The 14,919-nt window shown below is 35.5% G+C and overlaps 1 protein-coding gene across 1 annotated transcript in view; it reads right to left on the bottom strand.

The window, feature by feature from the left end:
• GPR158 (G protein-coupled receptor 158) overlaps window positions 1-14,919 on the bottom strand; it is a 420,273-nt gene that overhangs the window by 176,217 nt on the left and 229,137 nt on the right. The window lies entirely within an intron of this gene.

Genomic DNA, 14,919 nt, shown 5'->3' with positions numbered 1-14,919 from the left:
CTCATAGGCGGGTGATGAGAAATGAGAACACATGGACACAGGGAGGGGAGTACTAAACACTGGGGTCTATTGGGGGGAAAAGGGGAGGGCCAGCGGAGGGGGGGGAAGCTGGGGAGAGATAGCCTGGGGAGAAATGCCAAATGTGGGTGAAGGGGAGAAAGGAAGCAAAACACACTGCCATGTGTGTACCTATGCAACTGTCTTGCATGTTCTGCACATGTACCCCAAAACCTAAAATGCAATAAAAAATTTAAAAAAAAATGCAGGCATTTCTAGGTGGTATGGTGGTGTGAGCAAAGCATGTAAGTGCCAATCCTCTCTCATTTTAAAATTGAAATTATGTAAATTATACAAATTTTTAAAAACCTGTATTAGCAGTAACAACCAGTCATCAGTGATGGTCCTATATCAGTAAATGGGAAATTTTATAGGTAGATACGATACTGACTGAAATAAATTATTATGGTCCAACCAGTGACCATTTCCTGAAAAAACAAGTTCTCTGCAATCCCATCAGCATTGAGTAGGTTTAAAGTTAGCAACAGTATAACAAGCACACACAACAGAGGTCAAACTTGAAAATGGTGTGGGGAGAGGTAGGAGTGAAAGACGGTGGCAGGAGGTATATGAGTCTCCCTCCATGATGACTGTTCCTTATCAGAAGCCCAAAGAGTAAGGGCCCACATGTCACTAATACAGTGGTTTGACCTCCCAATAACTTTCACACCCACTGCTATATTGTTAACTGATAGTTGTCTATTTCTTCTTAACCTTCTGTCTGAGCTTTGGAGTTATTGTTGACAGAATTCAGCTTACTCACCATTTGACTACAGATTAATATAGGAAAAGATAATAGAAAGACAACGATAGTGCAATTGAGAAAAAAACATACCCACAATTTATGAAGAACTGTTTCTCAGAGATTTATAGCAAAAAAAAATTTTTTAATCTAATTTGAATTATTGGCGATAATCTAGAGGACTTTGCATCATTGAGACTGTGGTAAGTAACACTCATATAAGCACACATCATTTTATCGAATTTCACTGTTGCACTCCACAGATGCTGCATTGTTAACAAATTAAAGGTTTGTGATAACCTTGGATCAAGTAAATCTCTCACTGACATTATTCCAACAGCACATGCTCACTTTGCATCTCTGTCATATTTTAGTAATTCTCACATTTTCGTTATTATATTTGTCATGGTGATTGGTGATCACAGTTCTTTCATGTTACACTTGGAATTGTTCTGGGGCACTATGAACCATACCCATGTGGGACAGCAAACTTCATAAATGGGTGTGTATTCTGACTGCTCCACTGACTGGCAGTTCTGTACCTCTCCTTCTCCTTGGGCTTCCCTATTCCCTGAGATATAACAATCTTGAAATTAGGCCAATTAATAACCCTACAATGGTCTCTAAGTATTCAAGAAAAAGAAAAAGTCAAATATTTCTCACTTCAAATCAAAAGCTAGAAATGATTACACTTAGGGAGGCATACTGAAAGCTAAGATGAGCTAAAAACTAGCCCTCTTGTGCCAAATGGTAAACTAAGTAGTAAATGCAAAGGAAAAGTTATTGATGGAAATTAAAAGTGCTACTCCAGTGGACACATGCATGATAAGAAAGCAAAACAGCCTTATTGCTAACACAGAGAAAGTTTGAGTAGTCTGGATAAAAGATTAACGCAGTCACAGTGATCCCTTAAGCCAAAGCCTAATCCAGAAGAAGACCATAATTCTCTTCAATTCGATGAAGGCTGAGAGAGGTAGGTCCACATTTTACATATGATAAAACTCATTTAGAGAGATTCCATGACTTGCCAAATAAGTAACTTTGCAACCTTAATGTCATACAACTAGATAATTAAATAATTAGAATTTTAACTCATGTTTCTTAACCCCCAAATCTTCACAGATAAAGAGAGAAAACATAAGAAACAATTGCACACACATTAAAAAATTTGCTCAATATTAAAATACATGCAGATAGGAAAGAGCAGCTTGGCAACTGCTGAAAGCTGAAGGAGTGAAATAGAGGACAATCTTGATTTGCTTCTCAAAACGCAAAGGAAACCATTCAAATGTAGCACAATGAAAACACAGAAAAGGAAAGCTGGAGACCCAACCTACATGCAATTGGAGGTCCTAAGAGAAAAGCTCACAAGTGCTAAAGCAGGAGAGATAATATAAAAAATAAAACACAAAATGGGATTGTTTGTTTCGTTCTTGATAATTTGTTTAAGTTCCTTGTAGATTCTGGATATTAGTCCTTTATTGGATGCACAGGTTGTAAAGATTTTTTTCCACTCTGTGGGTTGTTTAGTCTGCTCATTATTTTGCTGTGCAGGAGCTTTTTTGTTTTATTAAGTCCTATCTATTTATGTTTGTTTTTGTTGCAGTTGCTTTTGGTTTCTTGGTGGGCAGCTCTCAAAAGAAGATATACGAACTGCCAACAAACATAGAAAAAATGTTCAACGTCACTAATTATCAGGGCAATGCAAATTAAAACCACAATGTGATACTATTTCACTCCTGCAAGGATGGCCATAATCAAAAAATCAAAAATAATAGACATTGGCATAGATGTGGTGGAAAGAGAACACTTTTACACTGTTGGTAGAAATGTAAACTAGTGAAACCACTATGGAAAACAGTGTGCAGAATCCTTAAAGAACTAAAAGTAGATCTACCATTTGATCCAGCAATCCCACTATCAGGTATCTACCTAGAGGAAAAGAAGTAATTGTACAAAAAAGATATCTGCACATGCATCTTTATAGCAGCACAATTCACAATTGCAAAAATATGAAACCAGCTCAAATGTCTATCAATAAACTTGGGGATAAAGAAAATGTGATCTGTATGTGTGGGGGGTGTGGATGTGTGTTCATACACACATATATATTCCATGGAATACTACTGAGCCATAAAAATAAACAATGGCATTCTCTGCAACCTGGATGGAACTAGAAACTATTATCGTCAGTGAAGTAATTCAAGAATGGAAAACCAAACATCGTTATGTTCTCACTCATAAGTCAGAGCCAAGCTATGAGGACACAAAGGCATAAGACTGATACAGTGAACTCTGGAAACTCAGGGGAAAGGGTGGGGGGAGGGTAGGAATAAAAGACTATACACTGGGTACAGTGTACACTGCTCAGGTAATGGGTGCACCAAAATTTCAGAAATCACCTCTAAAGAACTTACTCATGTAACAAAACACCATGTGTTTCCCAAAAACCTATGAAAATAAAAAAACAACACACAAGAAATTCACCAATCTCAGGAAAAAAATCAAGCTGAAACTGGAGAGTATACATCACAGTTTTTTTTGCAACTACAATAAAAAGAGAACAACAGATGATGGTAAGAGTTAAGAAATCAACAAAAAATCAGATGAGGAATTTTGTTCTACAAAGCAGCAGACTGCTATCTTGTTGGCACCAGGAACTCGGTTCGTGGAAGACAACTCTTCCATGGATGGAGGTATGGAGGGTGTGTGGGGGTGATAGTTTCAGGATGAAACTGTTCCACATCAGATCACCAGGCACTAGATTCTCATAAGGAGTGCACATGCGCAGTTCACCAGAGGGTTTGTGCCCCTATGAGAATCTAATGCCATGGCTGATCTGGCAGCAGTTGAGCTCAGATGGTAATGCTGGCTTACCCACTGTCACTCACTTCCAGATCCCTGCTACAAAGGACAAAAAGTGGGCCATTTTCAATTCTAGACAAAGACAAAGTGGTAATAACAGGGCTTTGGGAGAAAAAGACATTACCCCCAAATTCTCCCCAGAGTGAAGCTGTTGCCATGTAGAAGCAACAGTCAGTGGTGAGTGAGTGGTCAGGTATGACAAACATATAAAACTACCATTTACTGAACCAACTACTTGAGGATATAGACATTTCATACTGAAAAAAGATTAGCCAAAAGTCAGAACTCAAAAGCAAGATATTACAGTTAGAAAGGTCTCATAGTGAGCAATTATACCAAATAAACATATGGAAAGTCCCAACAATTTACTTAAATGTACTGAGAGCCAAAAAACATTAGAGAATTGTTTTCCTTTTGAAATTGGTGATTGCTATTATTGGAAATAGAAGGCAACTAACTCTAGATTAAATTTTAATAAACTGGGAAGTGGGGAGAAAAGGAAAAAAATAAAAGCACCAAATTTTTATTCATATTCCATTAAAGGGAACAAAAATAATATTGTTATAATATGACACTTTATTAGTTCAATAGAATTAAAATAATGTCAGATTTATTAGTCCAACAGAATAAGATTTAAGGTTAATTTGATAGGCCTTAGGAAAAAAAAACTGAAGGAAGTATCATCCATTAAAAACCCATAGAAGTAAATAACATCTTCCTATACTGGGTACAGTAGCTGGCCATTACTAGAAGTAGGTTTAAGAAAAAAAACTTATAAATCAGGGCCGGGCACAGTGGCTCATTCCTGTAATCCCAGCACTTTGGGAGATCGAGGCAGGTGGATCATGAGGTCAAGAGATTGAGACCATCCTGGTCAACATGGTGAAACCCCGTCTCTGCTAAAAAAAAAAAAAACTACAAAAAATCAGCTGGGCATGATGGCACATGCCTGTAATCCCAGCTATTCAGGAGGCTGAGGCAGGAGAATTGCCTGAACCCAGGAGGCGGAGGTTGCAGTGAGCCAAGATCGCGCCATTGCACTCTAGCCTGGGTAACACGAGCAAAACTCTGTCTCAAAAAAAAAAAAAAAAAGAAAACAACTTATATATCCCTATGGGTGGACTAAAGGTACAAGAAATGCTACAGGTCTTGGCTTCTAACCATTATACTAATTTTCATGTATTATGTATTTTCATATATTATACCATACTTCCCTCTCATAAATCACAGAAAATAGAAAGCATAAAGGAGGAACATCAATTGCTAAGTACAAAAGAAAAATCATCATAGCCTTCTTATTCACTGGGACTATGGAAGATAATATGTGAGATAATCCATTTAACTAAAAGACTATACATATCATAAAAGCTATCCATAAAAAGTGATATATCATAATACTTAGGAATAAATTTAACCAAGGAGGCAAATAGCTCATATACTGAAAACTAGAAAATTAACAAAGAAATGAAAGATACATACAAGTAGAAAGTCATTTTGTGTTTATTGATTGCAAGACTTAATACTGTTAAGATGGCAACACTACCCAAAGCAATCTACAGATTCAATGCAAACTTGATCAAAATCCCAGCAAGATTTTTGTAGAAACAGAAAAACCCCTCCTAAAATTCATAGAGAATTTCAAGGCAGCTCAAATAGCCAAAACAATTTTAAAAAGAATGAATTTGGAGGCTTCACACTTCCTGATTTCAAAATTTACTACAAAGCTACAATAATTAAAATAATGTGGCATTGGCATAAAGACAGGTATACAGACCAATGGAATAGAGTGCAAAGCCCAGAAATATACCTTAACATATGTGATCAAATGATCTTTGGCAAAGGTAACAGGACAAATCTATAGGGAAAGAACCATGTCTTCAACAAATATGGTGTTGGGAAGACTGGAAATTCACATGCAAAAAAGAATGAAGTTGGATTCTGACCTTACACCATATATAAAAATTAACTCAAAATGGATTAGAGAGCTAATATAAGACCTAAACTATAAAACACCTAGAAGAAAACATAGAGGAAAGCTTTATGACATTAGATTTGGCTATCAATTCCTGCATATAACACCAAAAGCACAGGTGACAAAATAAAAAATAGATACACTTTATCAAAATTAAAGATGTTGGGGGCCAAGCATGGTGGCTCATGCTGATAATCCCAGCATTTGGGAAGGCTAAGGCAGGAGGACTGTTTGAGGCCAGGATTTTGAGACCAGTCTGGGCAACAGAGCAAGACTGTATCTGTTTGAATCCTTGTTTTATCTGTTGAATCCATGAATGTTCACCTTATTATAGCCTAGGTGACTGAGCAAAACCTGGTCTCTTATAAATAACTTTGGGACTTCAGAAGACCCTATTAAGGAAGTAAAAAGAAAAATTACAGAAAGGGAGAAAATATCTTCAATTCATACATCTAATAAGAGATTCATATACAGAATATATAAAGAACTCCTACAAGCCAACAGTGAAAAACCAAATAACTTAAGAAACTGGCAAAGGCAGAACACAGAAGATTTTTAGTGTAGTAAAACTAGTCTGCATGGTAACATAATGGTGGATAAATGCATTATACATTTGTCCAAACTTACAGAATGTACAACATCAAGAGTAAAACCATAATGTAAACTACAGACTTGAGAAAATAAAATGGGCAAAAGACTTGAATAGACATTACTTCAAAGAAGATATATAAATGGTCCATGGCACATGAAAAGATGTTCACCTACCACTAATCACTAGGAAAATGCAAGTCAAACCCACAATGAGATACACTTCACACTCATTAAGATAGGTAATATTAAAACAACAATGACAACAACAAAACAGAAACAACAGAAAACAAATGTAGGTTAGGATGTGGAGGAACTGTAACCCTTCTGAACTGCTGGTGGAAAATGGGGAGGCCTCTGTGAAAAACTGTTTGGTGATTCCTCAAATCACTAAACATAGAATTTCCATTTGATCCAGCAATTCCATTACTTGGTATATAGACAAAGAATTTAAAACAAGGATTCAAACAGATACTGGTACATGAATGGTCAGAGCAGCATTATTCACAATAGCCAAAAAGTAGAAACAACTCAAATGTTCATCAATAGATGAATGGAAAAACAAAATACAGTATATACATACAATAAAATGTTATTAAGCATCAAGAAGATACTAACTTCTAATAAATGGTACCACAACAATCAATCTTGAAAACATTATGATAAATAAAATAAGTCAGACAAAAAAGAATAAATATTATGATTCCACTTACAGAAGGCATTAAAATAGACAAATTTGTAGCCACAGAAAGTAGAAGAGAGGTTACCAAGGAAGAGGAAAATGGGATGTTATTGTACATGGGTATAGACTTTGGTTTGGGATGATAAAAAAAGTTCTGAAAATGAACTATAAAAATTTTACCAAAATAAAAATATGACACACCTATCTCTATTTTACCAAAATAGTCATTAGAACATCATAGTTAACCTGTTAGAATTTCATTTAAAAAGTCACTTCACATACTATATTAAAACATCTCATTTTTCAAACAAAAACTTAGCCTTGTCAACTTCTAATTTTTTAGAAAAGAATAATTATAGAACTAGAAAAGAAAATATTAACTGCAGTGTGTTCATGTTTTTAAAAATATCTTTTCTTCTAAATTATTAAACTCAAACATGCTAAAATTTACTAAAAATAAGTCAAACAAAAGATCATTTTCAGAAATGATATATGCTGCTGTTCCTTCCAGTATATGCTGTTTCTCTGAAATTTTCATTTAAAATAAATTACACTAACACTTGACATTATTAAGCTGTAAGGAACCATACTCTCTCTTTGAAATCATGAATAGAAAAATATGTTACTTGTCACAGTATTTGGTAAAAAATTTAAAAATTTAAAAAATTTAAAAATATTTAATATTCAGGCTCTTTAAAATACTGTTTTAAAATTCTTGTTGTTTGAGAAGAACACACTGGTCTCAAAATTATTCACAGTTTACTGACAGACTTCATCTTTAACCAAAGGCATAGGGACAAATGTGTGTGATTAGTTTCCTAAATGTTTCCTCAGAGTGAATTTTAATTTGCTCTTCAAGATGTCATCCACAAGCCTCACCCTGAAATATAATGGAATCCCATTTGTGTCCTTTAAAAGGATAAAACGACAACTCCATCAAAAAATGGGCAAAGTATATGAACAGACACTTTTCAAAAGAAGACATTTATGCAGCCAATAAACAAATGAGATAAAGCTCATCATCACTGGTCATCAGAGAAAAGCAAATAAAAACCACAATGAGGTACCACCTAACGCCAGTTAGAATAGCCATCATTAAAAAATCAGCAATCAACAGATGCTGGAGAGAATGTGGAGAAACAGGAATGCTTTCACACTGTTGGTGGGAGTGTAAATTAGTTCAACCATTGTGGAAAACAGTGTGGCAATTTCTCAAAGATCTAGAACTAGAAATACCATTTGTCCCAGCAATCCCATTACTGGGTATATACTCAAAGGATTATAAATCATTCTATTATAAAGACACATGCACATGTATGTTTACTGCAGCATTGCTCACAATAGCAAAGACTTGGAACCAACCCAACTGCCCATCAATGACAGACTGGACAAAGAAAATGTGGCACATATATAACATGGAATACTATGCAGCCATAAAAAAGGATAAGTTCATGTCCTTTGCAGCGACATGGATGAAACTAGAAACCATCATTCTCAGCAAACAGGCACAAGAACAGAAAACCAGACACCATATGTTATCACTCATAAGTGGGTATTGAACAATGAGAACACACAAACACAAGTAGGGGAACATCACATACTGGGGCCTGGGGGTATGGGAGGATTGGGGAGGGATAGCATTAGGAGAAATACCTAATGTAGATGATGGGGCAACAGATGCAGCAAACCACTACCATGGCACATGTATACCTATGTAACAAACCTACACAATATGCACATGTGCCCCAGGACTTAAAGTATAATAAGTAAATTTTAAAAAATTAATTAACTAGATACTGAAAAAATAAAATCATAAAATATTAAGCCAATATTGAATCAATGATGGTTAGCAGTTAATTACTATAGAGTTGATATGTTGGGCCTGGACAAATCTCTTTCAATTAAATATATTCAAAATCAGACTTTCCTGGAAGAACCATGTAACTCAAATACATAAATATCTATACCATATTATGTCTCTTCAATATGATCACCTAATATTTCCTTTGAGAACAGATAACTCTCTATTACCCCTACACACATGTGTTTGATGCCCAGAAGGACTGGTTCAGCTGCTAGTCTGACATTGCCATTGGCTTCCCTATCTTTAATTTGTCAATTCACGGAACTACTCGCCACTCTAATACAAATAAAAGGGGCATGAGTTCCAGAATGGTCCATTTCTAACAGGCCCTCAATGAAATATAGTGCACATACTAAAGGCAACTAAGATGTGACATTTTATGAATTCTGGTAAAACTGGATTAAAGAGAATGTGGTTCAAATGTCAGCAAAAGAGAGAGTAGAGAACAAGTCTCAGATTCTAGCTTAGGTGCCTTCCCTAAGCAGGTGTCTCCTGACCCTCCCTCAGAGTGTCTTCTGGCATCTGTGAGTGTTCTTTCTTTGAGGTGCGGGTCTAGGCAGATGCCTCAGCCATCATTAGAACGTGGCATTCTGTACCCAGCTTTGCTTACTGCAACAGCACACAGCTTCACAATAAACTGCCTTCTTGTTCTTAACAGGGAATAGAATCTTGAATTTGGTTTCACCTAGTGAATACCCTTTGAAAACTCAGTATAGACCAACAGTATTTTTAAATGTTTATAGGAAGACTTTGTAGCCCTCCTAATTTTCAAGATCCAAAAGAGGAAATAGATTTCATGCACAGAATCTGTTTAAAGTCCTGAGAATGGTTTTGAGGCTGATTCTGAATGAAATGGGAAAGAGAAGCATGTGTGTCTACTATAGTAATGTAGCAATGACAGGTGGTCTGAACACTGGCCGATGGTGATCTAGACACTCTAAAAGTACCTGCATTAACATCAGCCAGGAACAATGTATCAGGAACACATTATGATACCCCCAGAGAATTGATTTGCCTGAGCCATATTTAAGTATTCAAACATCTGCACACATTTGGCAAAATTAACAGAAACAGAGTCATGAAAATTATTATTCTATTCCATGTAAGAATATTTATCATTCGCTACATCTTACAATATTGTCTATATAAAGATCCACAGGAGAAATTTCTTCCAAGACTCGGTGCCAGGAATATTTGAATTTCATCTCAGTGACTGGTTGGTTTTTTATCTTATGGCTACTACGACTCATTTTTTTTTTCCCTCCCATTTGCACTGCTACTGGAAAACTCTAAGAAAGCTCTACCTGCTGGCACTGGGTGAGAAAAGTATCAGTTACTTCAAGGAATCTTTTATATTTCAACCTCATCCTGAGTTCAACTAATTTTTTCTATACTTATTTTCACTTAGCCTTAATTTATTAACTTACACTTTTAATATTCTAGAAGTGTTTTTATTTCATATGCTGGAATAAGGCAAAATACAAATGTATAAACTTCTCAACCTAGCTGTGTTACCTTTGGAAACTCAATCTCTCAGGGGATGGATTCTCTTATCAATAAAATGTGAGGTTTCTCCACTCTAGTTCTGAACTGTTTTTCATCTTTCTAAATTAAAACCAGCAAAGTATTATAGTAACAAACTTATTCCAATATTACAACTTTTTATTTTGTTACCTTTTTTTAAAAATTTTACTTTAGGTTCTGGGGTACATGTGCAGGTCATGAAGGGTTGTTGTATAGGTACATACAAAACCAGGTTATTTGCTGCCTCTATTCCTCCTTTGACTATATCTGGCATTTCTCCCTATTTTATCCCACCCCTGCTGTCCCTCCCCTAACCCCCTGCAACTTCCCCCAATGTGTGATGCTTCTCTGAGTCCATGTGTTCTCATTGTTCATCACCCACCAATGAGTGAGAACACGCAGTGTTTGGTTTTCAGTTCTTGTTTCAGTTTGCTGAGAAGGATGGTTTCCAGATTCATCCAAGTCCCTAAAAAGGACATGAACTCATTGTTTTTTATGGCTGCATAGTATTCCATGGTGTATATGTGCCACATTTTCCCTGTCCAGTCTATCATTGATGGGCATGGGTTGGTTCAAGGTCTTTGCTATTATATACAGGGCTGCAGTGAACATATGTGTGCATGTGTCTTTATAGTAGAACGATTTATAGTTCTTTGGGTATATACCCAGTAATGGGATTGCTGGGTCAAATGGAATTTCTATTTCTAGATCCTTGAGAAATCGCCAAACTGTCTTCCACAATGGCTGAACTAATTTATACTGCCACCAACACTGTAAGAGTGTTCCTATTTCTCCACATCCTCTCCAGCATCTGTTGTCTCCAGATTTTTTAATGATCGCGGTTCTAACTGGTGTGAGATGGTATCTCAATGTGGTTTTGATTTGCATTTCTCTAATGACCGGTGATGATGAGCATTTTTTCATGTTTTTTGGCCTCATGTGTGTCTTTTTTTCCTATTATAACAACACAAGAAGTAGCATGTGTCCTAATTCTCAACATCCCTAATGACTTCATAATCGTTCCCCAGGAGGGGTTTCTGTAACTTTCTCATTTTGAGGGTGGGGATGAAACTGAAACTTCCTAGAAAAGCCAGTAATATCAATAAACAGGTAAATTTTGTTTGCACACTAAGTAATCACCCTTGAAAAGGACAAAAAGTCACATACAAAGAAATGCAAATAAATGGTTTTTGAAAATTATCAGCACAGAAATATTTGTGTGATTGCATATATGCCTATGAATGAGTAACTTATGAAGCTTGGGTGCCTCCTTCAAAGAGGAACTGCTATGTTTCCCTCTCATTCTTTTGAACTACTTTAAATGTCATACTTGGCCCCCAATGTGGGAAGCATACATGGATTATGAATTTTATAAAGACGTCAAAAATGAATAACAAAAGACAAACGCCTAGTGAAGACTAAGTGTGAAGTATTCTACATAGATTATCTCATTAACTGTTTTAAATAATCCTGTAAGCTAAGCATTAATATGTAAACTCCTTTAAAATTATAACAGATTTATTGAGATATAATATACATACTTTAGTATTCACCTTTTTAAAGTATATAATCTTGTAGTTTTTAGCATATTGACAGAGTGGCACAATTATTACCTTAATCTAATTTGGTAATATTTTTCATCTTCCCAAAAAGAAAACCTGAACTCATTAGCAGTAACTCCCCATTTTTCCTTCCTGGTAGTCCCCAGTAACCACTAACACTAATCTAGTTGTCACTATGAATTTGCCTATTTTGAGCATTTCATTTAAATGAAATGATAAATATGTGGTCTTGTGTAACCGTTTCACTTAGCAGTTTTCAAGGTCCATCCATGTGCTATCAATATTTGTGTGCACATTTCTTTGTAGACATACACTTTCAGTTCTTCTGGATGTATACTGGGAGTATATGTTGCTGGGTCATATTGAAATTCCATTTTTAACTTTTTGAGGGACTGCCAAACTATTTCCCAAAAGGGCTGTACCAGTTTACATTTCCAATAGGAATGAATGAGAGTTTCAGTTTCTCCACATCCACAACAGCTGTTAACCGTCTTTTTTATTATTAGCCATGCTGGTGAGTATTGTTAGTCTGAGTTGCATTTCCTAATGGTCATCCTTTCATAAACATTTGGCTTACTTATATATTTTCTTTGGAGAAATGTCTGCCATTCTATGTGTTGTCTTTACTTTCTTAATGCTGTCCTTTCATACACAAAAGTTTTCATGAATCCAAGTTATTTACTTCTTGTGTTGTATATGCTCTCATGAATCCAAGTTATTTACTTCTTGTGTTGTATATACTCCTTTTGTTGTATATGCTTGTGATGTCATATCTAAGAACCCACTGCTTAACTGAAGGGCATTAAGATTTCTGCCAATGTTTTCTCCTAATAAGAGTGTCTTGGGTTTTTACTCTCTCATTTTGACCTATAATCCATTTTAGTTAATTTTTGTATATGGTGCATGAATGCCATTTTACAGAAGAGGAAACTAGGTAAAGAAAGGCTAAGCAATTCTCCCAAAGTCTCACAGTATGCAAGGGGCTAAGACAGTGTTCGATTCTAAACAACTGGCTCATGAGTATGTACACTTACCTACAATTGTAATGCTACTTCTGTACAACTGAATTTTTTCTTTTGTCAAAATAGATGTAAATTGATGAATTATATGGGCTTTGTTCTTTTAATTATCAATGAGTAGAGAATGTAATAGCAAACTCCTAAAGAAATGTCAATATTGCAACAAAAGGGATCATCTAGTTTCTTCTTTATCCAAAGTAATGTTGCAAAGACACAGGAAAACTTTAAAAAGCAAATCCAAAGTTCACGTGCTATAAATCTCCCATTAACCCATTGCTTTTATCAATTGAAATCACAATAGAAAATGCACCAAACAGTTCTTTTAATCAGTATACAACATCTGTGTTCATTCGCTTTATTAGTTTATATCCCCCTTATATTATGTCACACTCTGTAAAAACTAATTCTTTAAAAGGTGACCATCTTAAATCTGGATGTTTTATTTATCAATTCCAACTACTAATAATTTTTAATCTGCAGAAATTTCCCTAAAATGATATATAAAGCTATGTATTCTCATTATAGTCCCGTAAAGAAGGATTTTGGTCATTAACATGCCATTTCACATGAAGGTCCAGGGAAATTAGCAAGGTTTAACTGGCAATGCTAAGTAACATTAACATTTATTAAGACATTGGTCTTATCAAAATTTTCTCAGGTTGCTTAATATCCAATGTAATATTTTACCTACAATGTATTACTGACTCATTTAGCAGAGTAATCATTAATTATCAAAATCAATTAAAACTCACAGAGAACTGTGTGTTATCTACCATATAAATGATTTATATTATATCAGAGACATTTCAGAGAAGTTTATTAAATAGACCTTTCAATTCTACCTGCATGCCACTGACAGACTTTTTACAAAGCCAATTAATTTTATCTAGGTAACAGTGGTTATATATTTCTCAACTCTATGTGCCTATTATTTTTATTTTATACAGACACACACACACACGCGCACACATGCACACACACACACACACACACGCACTCACACGCAGTTTGTTGCAAAACAAAGATAAGTATTGGTTAAATAAGGAGCAATCTGCCTGTCTGCATTTTCTTGCTGACTTAAAGCTTGATTTTAATTTGTACTGCATTCTTCTGTTAATGAAACTGTCAATTTAAAATGACTATCAAAGTCTATAACATTAACATAATGAATACAGTCTCCTAGAATTCCAAGAGGCTTTTAAAAATAAAAATGTTTAACTTGAGGTTTCATAATAGATGCCATCCACAGAGGGTTTTTTTTTTAATTTCTAATGGGAATACTTTATACCTTCCATGAGCTCTGTAATCTAAACCAAAATTATACTGGTATAATTTTGTCAGTATAAAGAGGTCATTTGAATTTGGAAAAGGCTGGAAACTTTAGGCTTTGTTTTCTTTCCAATGGCACAAGTAAGTTTCTGCAAGCATCAGAATCACATCAAATACAACACTGGCTACATATAACTAATTGGTGGCCACCTGGAGAAAGCTCCCCTAAAAGCTTTGTCCTGCACATTTTAACATTTCGTTCACCCCTGACTAACAGGCACCCAAATGCTTCTACAACCCACTCCCTTTTATTGAGATAGGGTCTCACTCTGTCACCCAGGCAGAAGTACAGTGATGTGATCATAGCTCACTGTAGTCTCAAACTCTAGGCTCAAGAGATCCTCCTGCCTCAGCCTCCTAAATAGGACTATAGGCATGCACCATAGATTTTTTGTTTTTTTATTTGTTTTATTTTTTGTAGAGACAGGGTTTTGTTATGTTGGTCAGGCTGGCCTTGAACTCCTGGCCTCAAGCAATTCTCCGGCCTTGGCCTCCCAAAGTCCTGAGGGCATTAGCCACTGCTCCTGGCCTATACTACTTTTGATTACTTAGAATACCAAAGAACAGGTTCTCCCCAAAGCTCTATAAGTCCTTCCCAGGATTGTTATTATTCTGGGACACTAATGTAAGACAACATAGAAGGTCATAAATAAATTCATTCTTCAAAGTATAATGTGCTAAAAAATAGTTGAGTCATTTACCATCTTCAAATACA

Source organism: Callithrix jacchus, chromosome 7 (assembly GCF_049354715.1).
Source record: "Callithrix jacchus isolate 240 chromosome 7, calJac240_pri, whole genome shotgun sequence".
NCBI lineage: Eukaryota > Metazoa > Chordata > Mammalia > Primates > Cebidae > Callithrix > Callithrix jacchus.
This window is presented reverse-complemented; position numbering and strand designations above follow the sequence as displayed.